The sequence below is a fragment of the Triticum aestivum genome, chromosome 3D (assembly GCF_018294505.1).
Source record: "Triticum aestivum cultivar Chinese Spring chromosome 3D, IWGSC CS RefSeq v2.1, whole genome shotgun sequence".
In the NCBI taxonomy this organism is placed as follows: Eukaryota; Viridiplantae; Streptophyta; class Magnoliopsida; order Poales; family Poaceae; genus Triticum; species Triticum aestivum.
The window spans coordinates 592180631-592195008 of record NC_057802.1 but is presented as its reverse complement, the minus strand read 5'-3'; the positions used below and the strand labels follow the sequence as shown (position 1 = coordinate 592195008).

Here is a 14378-nt window from a genome sequence, read left to right as displayed (position 1 = left end):
CCCACATGCCAACATGGCCACTTCCCTGCCTCTTTGTCGCATTCTCTCTACTCTTCGTCCATGCCTCTCTCCTCCCTCTCTCGAGAATGTATCATGTGCACCAAGTAAATTTGTGCACCCAATGCACCGGTGGATTCTAGACCTTTAGATGGAAAAGTAACGGGCCAGATTTTTGGTCAAAAGTTGGACTATGCCTTTTCTCATAGGCAACCACGCACTTTGTACAAATTAACCCGCACTCACACACCCCATCAGAAATCAGCATGTTTATTTTTTGGCCCAAACACAAAATGATTCATATATTTTGAACCGAATGTTCGATTTCAGATCCGTTTTGACTGTTATTTTTTCTTTAGAAGATCTTCGAAATAAGATCAATATTGAATATGTTTGCAAAAATATCTTTTTTGCTTTTCTGAAACTTGACTCGAAACTTGATATACCAGAAGCATGTTGCACGCGAGACACTTGTGTGTGAGAGAGGTGGATGTTTCTCACCTGCAAATTACAAAACCTGTAAATGTTGTAGTCAAGTTTCGAGTTAAGTTCGAAAAGGCAAGAAATATTAATTTTCAAAAATATACCTAATATTAATCTTGATTGAAAGATCTCTCCAAAACAAAGAAGGCAGTCAAGACGGTTCCAAAATCAGACATTTCGTTTAAAATATATGACCCCTTTTTTGTTTGAAGCAAAAAATTAAACACAAAGAGTTATTTTGAGGAGAGGGAGACGTGAGGTGTGGGTTGATTTTTGATAAAATAAAAGGACTGTTTTGCAATGTTTCAACAGTCCATTTACCAACCTGATCATATCACTTTGTTTTTTATCCAATGGCTCATATAGCAACGGAGCATTCGGTGCATGAATTGAGCTGGTGCACCAGATATGTTCTCTCCCTCTCTCACCAACGACATCGGTGACATCCAGAGTTGAGGAATATGTTATCCCTTAGAAAATATTTTTTATAATATTTCACTCGCTTCTAATTATTGTATATGATAATGTATTCATAAGATGTGTAGACATGAACATTAAACTATGATTAAAAAACAGAAAGTAATCGGTAGCAAGATCCAGCAGCCATTAACAACGGCAACAGCAAAAATAATTCCCACCGAGAGCTATCTCCTTCCTTATCCACACAGTGCTGCTCATCACCGATCTCCCAGCAGCGCTGCTCTTCTCAGCAGCCATTAACAACGGGGAAAAGCTATCCCTCAACCGGCGGATGTTTATGCACACGTCAATCTCCTCCATGACCGTCGGATTTGATTTGAATCGAACGACTCGGAATTCTCTATCCTAGTACAGTTTTTGCAACTTGCTCATTGTTTCAATTGGTTTGACCGAAATAAATTATCTGTTGCAGACCGAACACTCACAACCAACAACCAAGCCGAGCGCCCCTGCCTGTATGTCGTCGCCGCCGAGCGCCCCTGCCGATAGGTCATTGCCGCCGAGCGCTGCCTGTAGGTGCCGCCGCCGGTAGTTCGTCCCCGCTGAGCGCCGCCGCCTATAGGTCGTCGTTGCGAACGCATCCATGCCAGATCTCTGCCGACAAACGCCTCCCGGCGACCGGATCAACGGATCCGACGGAATCCGCCACGCCGGCATGGAGCACCATCAACCTCACCACCGTCCTAGTACCACCAGCGCTAGACACATCCACACCAGAATGCCTTACGTCCACGCACACTCCAAGTGAGCGGCGGTAGTGAAAGACTGCACGATGTGGCCAGAGATGTTGTTGCAATTTTTGTAGCAAGGGTCTTGTTACAGAAAATTAGATGCGGCGGGAGATGTGTTTTCATATTTTTGCAACAATGGTCTTGTTGCAGAAAATTAGAGAATAAGAGGTTTTGCAATAATGGACTTGTTGCAGAAATTTTTTAGAGAAAAGAAGGTTTCGCAACAAAGCTCTTGTTACAAGAAATTAGAGAAAAGAAGGTTTTGCAACAGAGCTCTTGTTGCAGGAAATTACAGAAGCGGAGATGTCGCAACAAGAGTATTGTTGCAGGAAATTACAGAAGCAGAGGTTTCGCAACAAGAGTATTGTTGCAGGAAATTAGAGAAAAGAAACCGAGGACTCGCGTGGGACAATCGAACGGCTTGCGAGGCGGCAGATCTTTTTAAAAGATCCGCCGGCCGATGCGTAGCACTCCCCAGCGCTGCTCTTCTCCACCTTGCCCCATATGTTCCCTCCGCCCGTGCTCCAGCCAGCCCCCCTTCCAACATCACCTAATACCAGCACTTATTTTTGCCTCCTGTCTCGTCAGGATAGGTGGGCTGGGCCAACCGGCCACAGCACACGGGCGGGTGCCAGAAAAATCGCTGTGGCTCGAGTTGAGTTTTTTTTTATTTTGAAGCACATTGAGGTTGGTTCTGAGACGGAGAGGGAAAATACACGTACGAACGACTGTATGAAGTTTTGACGTACGAACCAGACGGACGAAATTACAGGAGTAGAAGCAATAACCCTTTTATTATTAGATAAAGATAAAGACTAAGGGCCATGCATGTACGGACGTACTTGCTAGTTAAATATGTTTTCTTTACATACAGGGGCTCTGTACCACGGTATGTACTTGCCCATGGTCCGTGCACCGCATCGTCCCAGCAATTTCATTTTCCACGTGCAGTACCATGGCCATAGCTAGCATTTGTTTTTGCAAGTGGGTAATATATATAGCTGCCACATCTTTGTCATATACTGCCGCCCGGTAGCAAAAGCTTTGTCTTATGCATAATAAATAGTAGAGTAGGATTGCCTTGTAAATGAGCTTTTGGATTTGGAGGGTGATCGGTAGGAGCCAAGCAATGATTAAACGTAATATTACTTGTCATTTACATACTTCATACATCTCCACCTAAGAAAAAAAAGGTGCTAGGGTTTTCTCCTAAGGGCTCCGTCACCACTGATTCCCCTCGCATCTACCGGCAACGTGTAGGGAACTTCGGACTGGGTTGTCTATATAGTCTCTGGTTGTCCTAGCTTTAGTTGGAGTAAGTCTAATTGGGTGGCTATGGTTGTGAGAGGATGACAACAACAACGTTTAGAAGCACAACCTAGGGCACGTGGAAGCTGACACCAACGACGCGCTAGACGGAGAAGTCATCAACATCTGATTGGTCGATGTGTGTGACGATGAAAGGGTGCACAACAACTTCTATGAAATCTTGTTTCCAATGGAGACAATCTTAAAGATCCAATTTTGTTTCCCAATGGAGACAATCGTAAAGATGCAAGTCTAGAGACCCTAAGGCCTTGTACAATGCTAGGTGCTTCGAAAAATAACCTGGGTTTTTTCTGAAGCACCACTGCCTATTTCTACAGAAGAGACGCCTAATTAAGCGTCTACCCTCTACAAATAAACACTCATGCTTAAAAAACACTGGTCTATTTCTCTAAGCATCTCCCCTAAGCGTCTTGCATTGTACAAGGCCTAAGAGATGGAGGTAGAATCAAGCATCAAAACCGTGGGATGGGTGGTGGAAGGACACTGATCATCACTGAGCTACTTCTGGATATCGACGTGCCTGTACCGAATAGGTTTTATTCAGCCATGAAAACCTGCAAGGCGAGTATGATGATAATTGCGAGCCTTTCCAACAAGATTATAAGATTTGGAACCACAAAACCCCTCAGGTTACAGTCACTTACTCAAGAAGCATACTGGTACTTCTTCAAGGTGCATGCTTTTGGGATCACGAGAGCGGAGGACCACCCAAAGCTCGCATCAATTGCAATGGACATGGCCAGGTTGATGAATGGGTGCTTCATGGGTGCAAGCATCTTGAGTGAACTACTGAAAGCAATTCTTAACCTTCATTTCTGGAGTAGGGCCCTTGCAGCCCTGAAGAATTCAAAGCAGACGAACATCTCAGTGTATGAGCATTTCACTTATCCTTGGCCAATCCTGGAGACATGATATTTCAGGAGAGAGTGAAGAAAACTTATGAATGTGTTGTGATGTTTGCTGGCCACCAGACATGTTCTGCTGAAACTGGACCCGAAGCTCTCAAGATGACAAGATGAGCATGCAAGATCTTCTCGTTGGAAGTGTTAGGCCTAGAGGGAAATTCAACGTCCATCTATGGACATCTCGTCTGCCTCCTCACTACAACTACTCCGTTCAATGTGACATACGGAGGCCACATCACGTGGTTACAAGGAACAAAAGCTTTCAGAAGAGACTCGGCTAATTAGTGGTCTAGTCCTTTATTTATTTTTCTATAAAATATATTGTTTCAAAGCTGATGCATGGTTTGTTGTTCCCCAACAACTTGAAGTGATGCAAGTAGAGTAGATTTATATTGTGAGTTGTAGCTGTTCGCCTTGCTGAAATATCCTATTTTATTTTCTTTTTTCTTTTCAGAGAATGGTGAAATAATACAGATTTTACTGTGATTCTGTGTTGTACTTCCAGCCGTAAGTAATAAGCAATTGGGTACACTATCGGTCATAAGTTTTGGAAGTTCCTTTGGGGTGATATCAGCCAGGCACTGCCTCCATTTCTTTTATCCTGTGTGTACAGACTAGTGTGAAACATGGCATGTTTCGTCAAACTGTTTAAGATTGAATTTGTCCATCTAATATATTTCATTGAACAGATTGCATCAGCCAAAAAAAACGCCAAAAACCTCTTTCTCTAGATATAATGAGTAGATATGTCACGAGCAATTGACAAACATGGCGCCCCCCTATTCTAGACATGCATACAAGATGCATGCTTGGTGGTTGGCGTTGGCAATTTGTGTGAGGGAAAGTGGACACTAGTAGATGGATATGCATATATATATATGAATGACATTTAAGAATTCAGTCCATCTTTGGTCTTAGTTCATGTACATATAATATTTATGCCTAGGAGATTTAATTATCTGAGACATTGGAGGAACCAGTTTGGGAACACACGATGCACTTTGATTGCCACTAGGTCCACATTCGAGCCCGCCTTCCTTTTGCATGAATTTAGTAATAAAGAAGCCTGAAGGAATTGTTATGGAGTACGCCTTCAAGGGTGTTATCTCGGTCATCTACAATTTGGGCATCTTACTTCTCGAGATTTTAAGCGGGAAGAGGAATGCAAGCTTCTTGAATCTCACAGGAAACTGCCTACTGCAATGCCCGGATATCGAGCATCCGGGAGTCAGTTAGGCCCGTTGCCGGGTCGTCCTACATCAGCAGCGTCGTCTTGTCGAACAACAGATGGTCAAAGTAGAATTGGGAAGATGATTCTCAATAAACCTGATCCTTGGCCTGCTTTTTAATGTTTAGTGGAGGGTCTGAATCAACCGCTTTATTGCATTTTATCAGATCCGTAATTCAATTTGTGTTTTGCTCACCTGGTGTGAAAATTGTTGACCTGCCTTGATTCTCTTGGTCCAGACGCGGGATGGCTATTTTTAGTGGCAGGGTGTACACAACTGTCACTTGCATTACTTCCATTGCCTAACTATGCGTCCTGACCATATATAGATGTCAGGGTGCACACACTTGTCACTTGTGTGTAAAATTGAGAACCTGGCACGATACAGGTTGCACATGAGAAAGAACAGGACATGCACTCAGATTCTCTTATTTGCCTGATGCATACAAAATTGCATATATGTTGTGTGTAAATTCAGAACTTCCCATGTTACAGGCTGCATGTTGTTGTGGATTCAGGCCGAAGCCGAAGATGAACTAGAGAGGCGAGGCAAGTTTTTGCGCTGCGAACTGTTACAGCTTTTCTGCTCCTCTTTCCTTTTATTCAGAGATCGATCAATCATGCAGCGAGACTTGCTCAAGTACTAGCACGTGCCATCCCACGACCTCGAGCATGCTCCTGTCACCCCTACAACTTCGCCACAGATCGCACAAGCCGCGTCTTCTGGCGCTAACAGAAACTTAGTTGAAAACTAGCTGCAAAATAGCAGGTGCCTAACTAAACCTATACTACGTTATTTTCTGAAACTGAAACTTACGACAGGTGCGTCAGGTTTAGACGAGCTAACAATTCACCTCCTTAAGCTTGCTGCACCGCGACGACACCAAGCTTCTCCCGCATCTCCACGAACCTGACTCTTCCTAATGCCTTGGTCAGAATGTCAGCGAGCTGGTTGTCAGTGCCAATGTGATCAACTTCTACCTTTCCTTCCTCGATGCACTGACGGATGTAGTGATACTTGATGTCGATGTGCTTGCTCCGGTCGTGATGAACCAGGTTCTTGCTCAGGGCGATCGCAGACTTGTTGTCGATGAGCAGCTGAAACTTCTCCACCGATCGCCCCGTCAGGTCAGCAAGGAGGCGGCTGAGCCACACCCCCTGGCACGTCGCCGCCGCAGCAGCAACGTACTGGGCCTCGCACGACGAAATCGCCACCACCTTCTGCTTCTGTGAGGTCCAGGTGACGACACTGCCGCCGAGGAAGTAGACCACGCTGGAGGTGCTCTTGCGGTCGTTCGTGTCACCGGCGTGGTCGCTGTCGCTGTAGCCAACCAGGGAGGGCCCGTCCGACCCCCTCTTGCAGCACCCATAGTGAAGAGTGCCGCGGATGTACCTGAGGATCTGCTTCACCGCCGTCCAATGGCGCGTGCTCGATGCCTCCATGTACCGGCTGGTCACGCCCACGGCCAGAGCAATGTCCGGCCTCGTGTTGACGAGATAGCGCAGACAGCCGATGATGCCGCGATACTCAGTGGCGTCCGCCGGCGGTGCGCCGTCCTCCTTGCTCAGCTTCAAACGCACCTCCATAGGTCTGCTGCATGGGTTGCAGCCGCTCAGCCCAGCGCGCTCGAGCACCTTCTCCACGTATCCTCTCTAGTAGAGCGTGATCTTGCCCCGCTCCTGCTTCATCTCGATGCCAAGGTAATAGGACAGCAACCCAAGGCCGCTCATCTTGAATAGGTGCTGCATTTCGGCCTTGAACGCCGTGATCTCATCGGCGTCAGCTCCAGTGATGACCAGGTTGTCGACGTAGACCCCCACGAGGAGGAGTGAACTGCCTGCGACGCGTCTATACACGGCGTGCTCCAGAGGACTGCGCAAAGCCAAGTTCATGGAGAGAGGCATCAAGTTTGGCATACCATCTACGCGGCGCCTGTCGTAGCCCATACAGAGCTTTGCTCAGCTTGAGGACGGCTCGAGGGTCATCGGCACTGACGAAACCCTCCGGCTGTTGGACATACACCTCCTCCGCCAGGTCGCCGTTCAAGAACGCTGACTAGACATCCATGTGATGGACTAGCCAGCCAGCGTGCGCGGCGAGCGCGATCAGCACGCGCACCGTCTCCGTCCGCGTCACCGGCGCGAACACCTCGTCGATGTCCACCCCCTATCGCTGGGCGTACCCCTTGACGACGAGCCTGGCCTTGTGTTTGATCACGTTGCCGTCCGCGTCCTTCTTCAGTTTGAAGACCCACTTCAGACCGATCGCGCAGCACTCCGGAGGAGTCGCGGCGACCGACCATGTGTTGTTGTCGACGATGGCCTGCATCTCTTCTTGCATCCCAGCCCTCCACTCCGGGGAGGCGAGCGCCTCTTCCACGCCCACCAACTCGTCTGCTGCGACAAGGCACAGCATCCCGAGCTCGTCGTCGTCCAACTGTGGATCAGGCGTTTCCGGCGGTGCCTGCACGGATTTGGCGGGGTCGTACACGTCCTCCATGCGCCTGTAGCGACGCGGCGCATCCGTGTCCACCGCAGCGTCCAGAGCGCTGTCGTGTGACGGTGGCGTGCACTGCCGTGTGCCTGGTCCGGGCGTGGCGAATGCCGGCGTCGCGGGCTCGGAGATGTGTCGCGCCGCCATTGGCGCGGACTCCTCGCCCCTGTCGATGATGTGCTCCCCCGACTCGGTGATGTATGTCACAGAGAACGACTACGTTGCCACCTCCTGACCGGGCTTCGTCGCGGCTTCGTCCGTTGACCAGGGCTATGCGCGGCGTTCCTCGAACGCCACATCGCGTGTGACGTGCACCCGGTTCGCCACCAGGTTGTACACCCTATAGGCTTTGGATCCCTCCTCGTAGCCGACGAACACGGTGAGCACCGAGCGGTCGGAGAGCTTGGTCACGCCGGGCCCCGTCTTCTTCATGTGGGCGACGCAGCCGAACGTGCGCGGATGCTCGACAGTGGGCTTCCTCCCATTCCAAGCCTCGTACAGGGTCACCCCGTTGAGACTCCTTGTGGGCGCTCTGTTGAGCACGTACACGGCACACTTGGCAGCTTCCCCCCAGAACTTCGCAGGCATGCCCATGCTCTTGAGCATGCACCGGGCCATCTCGACCACCGTCTGGTTACGGCGTTCGACGACTCCGTTCTGCTGTGGCGAGTACGGCGCAGTGGTGTGATGCATGATGCCGCCCTGCTCGCAGTGGGCCTTGAACTCGCCAAAGTTGAACTCATCGCCCCTGTCTGAGCGGAACGCGCGCAGGCGACAGCTCTGCTTCGCCTCGGCCTGCGCCTGAAATTTCTTGAAGCGCGCGAACGCCTCGTCCTTGGACCTGAGAACCTCTAGCCACATATATGTGTTGTAATCATCAACGACCAGAAGGAAATACTGATTACCGCCCGCAGTCGCTGGCTTGATCGGGCCGCAGAGGTCAGTGTGTACCAGGTCCAGGGCGCGCTCGGCGCGGTGCGGGCTCGCGCGTGGGAACGCCAGGCGATGCTGCTTCCCGATCGTGCACCCGTCGCAGATCTCGTCGATGTGGTCCACCAGCGGCATCCCACGGACCATGCCCCTCCTGGACATGGTGTTCATGGCGTGGAAGTGGAGGTGGCCGAGGCGGGCATGCCACAGCCATGCCGGGTCGTCCAGTTTGGCCACGAGGCACGCCGGCGCGGCCAGGTCCAGCCGCAGTACATACACGCGGTTTGCGGTGCGCCTGACCCGCACGAGCAGTTCCCTCCGTTGGTCGAACACACAAAGGTGCCCGTCCTCGATCACGGATTTGCATCTGTTCTCGTCCAGCTGCCCGAGCGCGATTATGTTGGCCTGCAACTTGGGGATGAAGTCGTCCGCGAGCATCCGCTAGTTGCCGTTGGCACACCGGAACATGACGCAGCCCTTTCCGCAGATCGTGACGAGCGATCCGTCCCCGAACCGCACGGAGGCGTGCACCGTCTCGTCGAGGTTGACGAAAGCGTCTCGCGCCCCGGTCATGTGGCTGCTGACACCCGTGTCCAAGTACCAGGAGCCGCGCGCTCGGGTGGTGACCGGGACGACGCGCTCTTCGTTGAGGAAGACCGCTTGCGCGCGCACTGGTACCACCTGCGCCTCGCCCGCCGGACCTGTGGCTTGGGCCGGCTGCTCGCCCTGCTCCACGGTCGCCAGCAGAAGCGCCGGAGGCTCCACGTCCGCCTCAGCCAGATTCGCCGACTCGCCCTGGTTCCGGCGATCGCGCTCCGCCTTGCGACACTCCCTGGCCCAGTGGCCAGGAATGTTACAATAGCGGCACTTGCCCTTCCACTTCGTGCCGGTGGGCTTCTTGCCGCCGTCGCCATGTCCACCAGCCCGCTCCCCGCCTTGCGGTCGTGAGCCGGTGTGTCCCTTGGTGCCCGAGGACGAGCCCCGGTCCTGACGCTGCTGGCGTGCATGCCACTCCCTCTCAGTAAGGAGCAGTTCGCCTACGCCACGGTCGACGTCGTCAAGGGCGTAGCTCTCCTCAACTGACAGTAGTCGCTCGCACAGCTCCTCGATCGAGAGCGTTCGCAGGTCGACGAAGGATTCGATGGCCATGGCCATCTGTCTGAACTTGCGTGGCACCGCGCGGAGAAACTTCAGCACGGTGCGGTACTCCGTCATGGGATCGCCCAGCAGCTCCAGCTCGTTCACGATCGCTGTCAGACGAAGAGAAAAATCCTCAATGGACTCACCATTGCGGAAACGTATCTCCTCGAACTCGCGTCGGCGGGTCTGTGCCCTGGCCTCCCGGACGCGCTCGCTGCCCATGCGCATCGTCCTCAGCATGTCCCACGCCTCCTTTGCCGAGTCCTTGCCGGCGAGGGCGCGGATCAGCTCTGGAGGCACCGCGCGGAGCAGCGCGGCGCGATCGTCGCGGTCGCCGTCGCCATACTCCACGGCCTCCCACAGGCCCTGAGCCTGCAGTTGCACGCACATCACCATGGCCTAGTCGACGTAGTTGGTGCGATTGAGTGTCGGATATTGGGCAGAGCCGCCGCTCTCCCTCACCACTCGCTCGCGCACCACCAGTTCGCCGTGCCGTCCACGACGCGGCGGAGGCGAGCGCGACAGCCTGCGATGGCGCGCGGGAGACCTGGAGCCGAGGCGTTGCGCGCCGTCGCCAGCACCGCCGATGCCCTGCTGATCGTTGCCGCTGGCGTCCTGTTGGACACCACTGCCGTCGCCTTGCTGCTCGCTCCCAGCGCCGGCCTGCGGCACGCCGCCGCCAGCGCCATGCCTCGTCCCACGCCCTCCAGCCATGGATCTTTGAAGGTCCTGATGCCAATTGTTGTTGTGGATTCAGGCCGAAGCCAAAGATGAACTAGAGAGGCGAGGCAAGTTTTTGCGCTGCGAACTGTTGCAGCTTTTCTGCTTCTCTTTCCTTTTATTCAGAGATTGATCAATCGTGCAGCGAGACTTGCTCAACTACTAGATCGTGCCATCACATGACCTCGAGCATGCTCCTGTCACCCCTACAACTTCGCCACAGATCGTACAAGCCGCGTCTTCTGGCACTAACAGAAACTTAGCTGAAAACTAGCTGCAAAATAGCAGGTGTCTAACTGAACCTATACTATGTTATTTTCTGAAACTGAAACTTACGACAAGTGCGGCAGGTTTAGACGAGCTAACACTGCACACAGGCAAGAATAGGACATGCCATTTGCATATGTATTTCACAATTATGACTTGCATATATACATGCTTCAAATACATTTCATGGTTTTCAATTGCATACATACAACATACATATTTATTCCTTCCACAAATCTGATCAATAAGAGTTCCTAGGAAGACCAGGCGGACGGACGTTGCTCCCATGCCGGCGCGCCGGTCTGATCCTCAGATGCCGTGGCCGATCATGTCGTGCACGCCGTCGTACTTCACTACTTCAGCGAGTTTCCGAAAATTCAGTACTTACATTTCAGTGGATCCAAACACTCTTCTTTTTGTTTTTTGGCATGAATGCAAGCCTCATAGCATCAACAGATCTTGTCATGAACTCATGATTCTGCTTCTTACTGAAAGTATTTAGGTTAGTACGGGGGTTGCTGTGTTACTTATGGTAAAACTACTTCTGTATTACTCAGTTCTTACTCCTGTTCTTACATCAACTTGAATAAGAGGTTAATGGGTGCAAGCTCGAGCGTCTTGGTGGACAACTCACGAAGAGCAAATTTTTTTTTCAACGCCGTCATCTGTGGAGCATCGGAGAATCCAGCAAGCCGTCAGCTGTGGTCTTTGGACAGCTAAGAATCCCACAGTTAATTTGTTGGTCATTGGCATGTTGCATCATCTGTCAAGAGACCAAGCAAAGAAAATTCTGTAATCTTAGGGGTTCCATGGGAATATTGTTGGCTGGGAGCCGCGCGTCACTTACAGCCGTTCGATCGAGCCGTACGGTCCGTGTCGCTCCTCCGGCGAGCGCATTGTTACAGTCCAGCGAAAAGTTTTTTTTAACGTGTTTTGCTGCTGGGCTTGCCCCCTCTTTACGTGTAGCCGTGGAAATTTTGGGCCAAAAATCATTGTCACGATTTTCTGTCTTTTTTCCAGTGCATTTAAGTTAATAATAATTATGTTCTGCACTGTTTAAAACAGAAAATGCCTGCAAATATAATGAACACATTATTATTCTGGGTAAAATTGAATCAATGAGATATTTTATTCGAGATTTATTATGTGTTTGCATGATGAATTTTTTTAGACATAAAAAATAATGATATTTTTCTTATGTTGATGTTTAAATTGAGAACGAAATGACTCTACTTTTAATTCGGACCAACGTTATTTTATTATTATGAGTCATCACTTATGATATTTTAATTCCATGTTTTTCCTGCCCAACGGTGTTTTGACATGGAGTTGAAATTAAATACTTTGCATGTTTGTTTATTTACCAACGTAAATTTATAATCATGCAAGTTTGCTTATGAATTTTTATAATTTCAGCTTCCACTCCATTCCGGTCCGACACGATCGAACCACTTACGCAGAGTAACTTCCCTCGTTGGAAGTCCCAAGTCGAATTATGTTTGGGTTGTAATGTGTTTGATTATGCCTTGCGGGAAGAAAAACCTGTGGCACCTGCTGCAGGTGCTACAGGGTATGCAGAACTCAAGAAGGACTATGATGTTAAGATGGAAAAGTGGAACAAGTCCAACCATATTGCGCTTCTCATCATGAAAGCGACAATATCGCCGGACATTTCTGAAGCACTCCCTAAGAAAGACACTACTAAAGAATTCCTCAATGCAACGGATGAGCAATTTAAAGGCTCCGACAAAGTGTATGCTCGTGAACTTTTTACTAAGCTTTTTCAGAAATACACCATTGACGGAAATGTTAGGCAGCACATACTAAGGCTGGTGAATGCTTACACCAAGCTTAAAGGTTTGGAGTGTTCCTTAAGTGAAGCTTTTCATGTAATAACGATTGTTGAGTCTCTTCCAGAAGAATTTGAACAATTTAAGGTCAACTATAACTCTCTCAAGGAAAAATGGCCACCCGGTGAGATGACCGCAAGGATCGTCCAGGAGGAAGAGAGGATCATGAGACAGAAGAAAGACCATGTTTTTCATGTTGGCCCTCACAAGAGAAAGCATGAGGGGCAAGGTTTCCCTAAGCCTCAGAAAAAGCAATTCAAGAAAGAAGGCCCTAAGCCATTCATCCCCAAGCCATTCAAGGGTAAAAAAGCCGGCAACTCTTCTTCTGGTGGAGAAAATGCATCTAACTCCTGCAAAGAGGAGGGACACTATCAAAGGGACTGCCCAGGCTTTCTAAAATGGATGAACAAAAGAGGTATTGATGAAATTACTTTTGTAGATGAATCTCTTTATGTCGATTTTTCTATAAAGTCATGGTGGATTGATTCAGGTGCAACCACTCACATTGCTAACTCCATGCAGGGATTCGATACGATCCAAACTATAAGAGGAGGAACAAGAAAGCTTAACGTTGCGAACAGAGTTGAGGCCGATGTTGAAGCTGTGGGATCTCTCATGTTGGAGCTTCACACCGGCCAGCCTCTTAGATTTTATAATGTTATTTATGTGCCTACCTTAAGTAGGAATTTGATTTCAGTTTCTCGTTTAGATGATGATATGTATGAGTGCCATTTTGGCAAGAAACAATTTGCTTTGAACAAATGTAATAAGAATGTAGGCGTCGGTGTTAGACGAGGACAACTATACATGTTATCTCTTAATACTGATTCAGTTATGCATGTGAGTGATGAAATTAATGTTGAGAAGAAATGGAAAGGAGTTAGTAATTCTTCGAAATTGTGGCATTATTGTTTGGGCCACATTTCGAGGGGGAGAATGGAATGCTTAGTTAAAAATGAAATACTCCTCCCATTAGACTTCTCAGATGCAGACAAATGTGTCGACTGCATTAAAGGAAAATTCGCAAAAACAAATAAGAAAGGAGCAGTAATAGCCACAGAGGTTTTAGAATTAATTCACACTGACATATGTGGACCCCTTAATGTTAAGTCTGTAGATGGTTTTGATTCATTCATTACATTCACAGATGACTTTTCCCGCTATGGGTATATTTATCCCATACGTGACCGATCGGAAGCTTTGGAGAAATTCAAAGTCTATAAAGCTGAGGTTGAAAATCAACTGAACGCAAAAATCAAAGTTGTACGGTCTGATCGCGGGGGAGAGTATTATGGTAGGCATGCTCCTTATGTGCAGATTCCTGGACCTTTTGCCAAGTTCTTATCTGAAAATGGAATCATTGCTCAGTACTCAATGCCTGGTGAACCACAATAAAATGGTGTGGCCGAGCGGCGCAACCGCACCCTTATGGATATGGTGCGAAGCATGCTTAGTCACTCGATTTTACCAGTAAGCCTTTGGATAGAGGCATTAAAGGCAGCTACACACATACTAAATCTTGCTTCAACTAAGTCAGCACTGAACACACCTTACGAGATGTGGGCGGGAAAGAAACCGAGCTTGAATTACTTACGAGTGTGAGGTTGCCCTGCTGAAGCTAAAGTTTTCAATCCACAACTTAAGAAATTGGATCCAAAAACAGTTAGTTGTTTCTTCGTTGGATACCCTCATAGGGGAAAGGGATATCGTCTTTATTGTCCAAGTCACATCACCAAGTTTGTGGAGACTAGGCAAGCGGTATTTTTTTGAGGATAATAAGGTCATAAATTTAAGGGAGATCAATCTTGAGGAGAAGCGGGTTTG

The 14378-nt window shown here is 49.1% G+C and overlaps 2 pseudogenes; one reads left to right on the top strand and one right to left on the bottom strand.

The window, feature by feature from the left end:
• Window positions 1–1617, bottom strand: part of LOC123076608 (uncharacterized) — a 3464-nt pseudogene extending 1847 nt beyond the window's left edge.
• A 377-nt stretch (window positions 1618–1994) lies between these two features.
• On the top strand, window positions 1995–4206 carry LOC123076607 (uncharacterized; annotated as a pseudogene).
• The last annotated feature ends 10172 nt before the right edge of the window (window positions 4207–14378 follow it).